Below are 6,064 nucleotides of genomic sequence, written 5' to 3' on the forward strand. Positions count from 1 at the left end.
CGCGCTCTCTCTCTATCTCTCTATCTCGCTCTCTATCTCTCTATCTCTCTCTCTCTCTCTCTCTCTCTCTCTCTCTCTATCTCTTCTCTCTCTCTCTCTCTGCCATTCTGACACTCCGCGAAGCCAGAAATAGCTTGGCCTGGAATATAGCCGGATGGGCCCAGAGGGACCGGTCTCTGTCCTTTGCAGTCGTTGCAGCATTGGAACAAATTATCACAGCTACTCCATACCAAATATGACTTTGATGCGCTGGCTCGTTTTCCTCACATTGGGAAGGGGCTGAAGACCTGCTCACAGGGGCCTGTCCGCATCTCCTCTTGGAGATCACTTGCAAATTTGAACGTGCTGTAGGTAATATCGAGAAGATAGATTCAGCTTTTATGTTTTATATTTGATCTCGTTCGTTCACCAGCACTAAGCCTGCCACGAAGCCTCGATTCCCCTACTCCAAAAGCACACTTGTGGCAAAGTCAGTAATGGTACACACTGGTTTCAATGAGATTTCCTCGTGTTCGCTCAGGACATGTTTGTTCCTGGGCTAATTGGATACTTATAGTGTGCTTCTGTTCGCGTACGATTGCACTTCAGAGCCAGCCTTCTTCAATGCACATCCGCGGGATACTGGAGTACCACCGAATACATCTCCGCTATCATGAGCCGTCAGTGGTCTCGGGATCGGATGCTCTCTACAATGTCACATCCTCTAATGTGGTAACAGTTGACGGAGCTCCCATGCACCTGCAGTAGCCTCCCCGCCATGGTCGCCTACCCTCCGCTCGTGTTCAGTGTGCAGCAGCGCGCCGCTTGTAAAGCCGCCTCTGCCCACCAGGTGACGCTGTACAGCCTGAGCAGCAGCGGCCTGCACACGGTGCGGGTGGCGGCGGAGACGGCTGCCGGCCTGGGCTCCGCCTCTGCGCCGCTGTCGTTCCGGCTGGCTCCTGCCCGGCCGCCGCCGCCGCCGCCGCCAGCGCAGCCGCCAGCACAGCCGCCAGTGGAGCCGACCGCCGCCCGCTCTGCTGCAACGGGCTTTGGTTCCTGACCACGCTAGGTTGTGCTGGCGCTGCTGCTGCTGCTGGTGCTGGCCGCCCTGCTGGTCTGCGTCCACCGTAGGAGGCGCAGCAAAGCTCTTACCAGAGGTGGGTGTGTGCTGGTCTCCTTTGTTCTACTTTTTCCGGCTCGTGCTTTCGTTGCCGAGTTCTGTGGCTGAAGTATACAATGTTCTGCAAAACATGCCGTTTCCCGATATTTCCTACATGCCTCGCAAGATTTTACTTCACCCACCTTCCCTTCTACACGAACTCTTCTACTACCAGAAGCCTTCAGTTTGCCGCGGCTGTCCATTAGACCAGCTTGAAAACTTGGCGTGGCTGTACTTAGCCGTTGTGTATTTTGTACCGTACGGAGCGCAGCAAAACCTACAGTTTTCAGCGGTCGCCGTCAGACGGCTCTGGTGTCGATAACTGCTGCAACTGTCTGAATCTCCTGACGATCTGTATCCTGCGGTTATCGGGCCAGATTGGTCCCGATGAGGAGGGGGGGGGGGAGGGCTGATGTCTGTCTGTTCGCCGGGTGTGTCAGTGGCCTGAGGCGGTGAACGGGTCAGTGAGTGGGCCGACTATTGGTGAGGGTAGCCATAGCAGAGGATGTGAATAAAACGGCTAGCGGTAACATGAGACGGTGAATTCGTTGACTGTTCTGGAACATCTGTCTGTAGTCAGCCTCCCTAACCCAGTCCGTGTGTGCGGCAGTTATGAGCGGCTTAGGGCCCCCTGATTGTGACTAAATGTGCGACACAGCACCAGCAGTCACCCTGATTGTGACTGTTGGTGAGAAACAGCCTTTTGGGCGTTTGCGCTTTGTGTAACCAAACTGGTGTTCAGTAGATGTCATGAGGCGCCAGGAGGTTCCACAGTAGGAATGTGGGAAGGGCGAGGGGTAGTCATTGCTCCCACCCTCATCCTCCATCTACCGTTCCTTGCACAGCACCCACGACATGGGCATGCGTGACCTTGAACCAGGTGGTAATGCATGACAATAATTTACAAAAATAGGGTCTTCTCCCCACCATCACCACTCTCTAGAACGATTATCCGCCCTGTCCTGAGGCCTTCTTAACTGAGTAACCGTACCCGGGCAGTCATCTTTAGAGGAATTCTGAAGTAAATGTTCCTGCAGGTGTCACTAAGACATCCTGATGTCCTTGTGCATATGCATTTCCTTGTGTGCGCGTTGGATGCATGTCCTTGTGTGCGCCAGCTATCGGTGAGCAGCGGCCCAAGTGTCTATTGCTGAGCGAGTGTCTCTGTGTGTGTGGCAGCTGTCGGTAACAAGCGGCCCGAGGGTCTGACGTTGAGAAAATGTCTCTGCATGTGCGGTAGCTGTCAGTGAGAAGCGGCCCGAGCATTAGATGCTGAGCGAGTGTCTATGCGTGTGCGGCAGCTGTCGGTGAGAAGCGGCCCAAGTGTCTAATGCTGAGTGAGTGTCTCGCATGTGCGACGGCTGTTGGTGAGAAGCGGCCCAAAGTGTCTAATGCTAAGCGAATGTCTCTGCGTGTGCGGTAGCTGTCAGTGAAAAGCGGCCCAAGTTAGATGCTGAGCGAGTGTCTCTGCGTGTGCGGCAGCTGTCGGTGAGAAGCGACCCAAGTGTCTAATGATGAGCGAGTGTCTCTGCATGTGCGGTAGCTGTCAGTGAAAAATGGCCGAGCATTAGATGCTGAGTGAGTGTCTCGCATGTGCGGCGGCTGTGGTGAGAAGCGGCCCAAGTGTCTAATGCTAAGCGAATGTCTCTGCGTGTGCGGCAGCTGTCGGTGAGAAGCGGCCCGAGGGACTGGCTGCTGCCGTCGGGCGTGCGTCCCGCTCCTGGATGGACGGCGCCGCCTGGGCGCCACCAAGCGGCCCGAGCCGGCCGAGCTCAGCTGTCGCACGCTGCCGGCCTTCACCGGCGCCACGCTGCCGCGCCGACCGCCGGTGGCGCCCTCGCCGTACGCCACCACGGCCCTGCTCGATCCGGCCCCCACCGACCCCAACGCAGGTGAGAGCACGGGTGAATCCTGACCGGGGGAACAGGGCTTCGTGGCCCGCAGATGTGCGTTCTTCGATCAGCTCTATCTTACGAGAGAGAATTATATTGTGTTTAATGCGGAAAATAGTACGCTTGAGTTATTCTTCGTGTGCTCGCATCTCACGCACATCTGCGGTGATTATTGTACGCGGTGATCTCTGGACGCCAAGCGCTCTCTTGTCTTTAGAGACCCCTTCACGTCTCACCCAAATAAGGCGACTTAATGGTGTGGTAGGAAGTTAGCACTCCGTCGTTCACGCGCGCATTAAGTTGGAGTGTCTTCCACACATCCATGGCGTACCGCCAAACGCATTCTGGAAAGCCAAGAGTGGCTTAGTCGGGTGAAGCCAGGTATGGGCCGAAAATAGCATGCGCATAACGGACGCATTTGTTTCACAGGTCACAATGGCATATGGAATACCCACCATCAAAAATCCAGAGATTCGCTTCCAACATTCTGCCGGCCCGCCTCATTGAAGATTCGCAGCCAATCCTCCAACGTTCTCCTGGGCGACAGCCGTCGTCGGACCCCTGTCGGTGCCGCGGGATCAGACGCGGCGGCCAGCTGCGCGGTGGACCAGCCGGTGTCGGTAATGCCGATCTTCGACGACGCCGACCGCTTGGCTGTCTCGAATCACCTCTACGAGGCACTGGCGCTGCCGAAGGCGGGCGGGCCAGCCGCACGCGGGGCCCGACCGTGGGCCAAGTCCGCCAGTGGTGTGCTCAATCGGTACGCGGTGCAGACGAACGGTGACTTCCCGACCCAGCCGCCAAGGTCAAGGTCGTTTGCGTGCTCGCCGCACTCGGGCCGGCGGAAGCAGAAGAAGACGTGTCGGTCGGTGTCCACGGCTATCACCGCCGATTTTAGCGCCACCTACCAGGGGGACCCACGTGACATGTATCCGCCCGATGGCGACGTGTGCGACTTCGGCACGCTTGGGCGGTGAGAGTCACGTGTCAGCTGCGTTATGGCGGAAGATGGCGCAGCCTTGTTCGGTGTTAAAATTTAGGCATTTGTTTCAGCGAAACAGAGGCATGTTGCGATGGTCACTCTGTGACAAGGAAGCCCACGACACGAAGCGCTGCGCAAAAGTAGGTGTCATTGTGCTCTTTACGTTTAGTATTTATTTTCCGATCTCTTTCAAGAATTGATCATTGCATAGCACGCAACTGGCTTTTGTTCCGACACTCTCAAGGTTATCCTTCTCCGCTCCGGCATTGTGCCCTGGACCGTTGTCTGGGGAGGGGGGGGGGGGGGTTGCAGGTATTCCAGTGCTGCTCTTAAATGGCATCATCAACTTACGCATAATGTCACGCCTCGCAACAAATCATGTACAAATCTTAATGTGCTGATTTGAAAATAAGGTTTGTCAGGCACGGCTATTTTCTATTTTTGCGATACCCCTTGGACAGCCTTTAGTTCGCTGGGCTTCATCTCGATGAGGCCAGAAATCGTCGTAAAGCAGTACACACTGCTTGTCATCCAGGCAGAACGTTTGCTGTTAGTAAGGCCAGGATTGACATGTTCTCAAGTCAAGCAAGATCTCCTCAGTTCGCAAAACTAATGATCCATATGGCACGCTGAGGTGTATTGTAAATGTTATCGCCGGTGATTTGCCTACCCATCTTGACCAGTCCTTTTGCTGAGGACTGGCTTTGTTTGTCTCGGCGTCCAGTGCCATTGCGGTCAAGGCTGATGCCTTGTGGCCAGTCTTCGCCTCTTGAAACTCATGTACAGCTTCCTCAACACTGGCCTCCGAGAGACTATAAATTTCGTTGCTTCGTCTAGTACACGGACGGACCGTCCGCAACGCCTTTTCACTCTGTACAAATCCGCTTGATTGCGGTGTTCTGCTCCAAAAAAGTGAAGCTCAGGCTCACAAAGTGCAGTATTTTGAACACCTCCAAGCGCCCGGCGATTGTCATAGCAAGCTAAAATTGATGCGGTGCACAACTGATCAATCAAGCGTCTGAAAACCTGTGCCTTTGTCTCTAAATTATCCTTAGAAAAGCTTTTACATCATGATGGCATTGATTTTGGGTGACAATCTTTTTCTTGATTTACCCGGACTATACAACATGGTGCGTTTTTGCGGCCGGAACGGAGAAAATTGCGCCCGCGCGCGCACTTGGAAAAGCTGGATTACCAAAAGAACTTGTCGCTACCATAGTCGTTTAGAAGGTTGTGAGTCATACCTGTACCAGCTGGGGCCCTGAGCTGTTGAGGGCTCGCTGCAGATGGCGAATGCGGAACGTAACCAATATAGAGCTTCGGAGTGATTTTACCTGACAGCTAGTGATCAATGTGTTGAAAGGCAATAATGTTAGCTACCAGTCACATGTGCGATTAAAGCACGTCGCCATAATAGCTATACTGCATTTGAATGGGATTGTGGTTTTTGTAAAGAGGTCTGTGACCGTAGCCTATCGGGCAAACAACCTGTGTATCTGTACCATTGTGCATGAATGTCATGTGTCACTGATCTCAATGCCGGGTTCACTTAATGCTCCTGGCATTATTATGATGGCCACTGATGATGAGATACGCCAGTGACCACTAGGAAAAAGCGATTGTTGTGCGTTTGGCCGAATGAGATTTGAGCCATACAAATCGGGCTTGGAGGAAGTCCTGTGTAACTACCGACTTACTGAGTTATCCACTGGCCAGACTAGCTGACACGCGGCCGTCTCCTAAGAGGCCCAGCGCGCGGTGCGTGTCCGTGCCGGCGCCTCTCCAGCTGATGTGTGCGTGGAATGCCCCGCTGGTGGGACATGCCGCAGTATGGAGTGGCCGCGTGTGGGGCTTCAGGTCCGCCATCTTCGGAGAGAAGCAGCCGTCTCAGAGACGCTACAGCAGGCACCGCGGCTGCCAGCCTCCCTTCCACCCGCGACCCCCCTCTCAGAGCCGCTGCAGCAGGTACCGCGGCTGCCAGCCACCCTCCCACCCCCGACCGCCCTCCCACCCCGACCCCCCTCTCAGAGCCGCGCTGCAGCAGGTGCCGCG

The sequence above is a fragment of the Pollicipes pollicipes genome, unplaced genomic scaffold (genome assembly GCF_011947565.3).
Source record: "Pollicipes pollicipes isolate AB1234 unplaced genomic scaffold, Ppol_2.1 Scaffold_2555;HRSCAF=2994_pilon_pilon_pilon, whole genome shotgun sequence".
Lineage (NCBI taxonomy): Eukaryota > Metazoa > Arthropoda > Thecostraca > Pollicipedomorpha > Pollicipedidae > Pollicipes > Pollicipes pollicipes.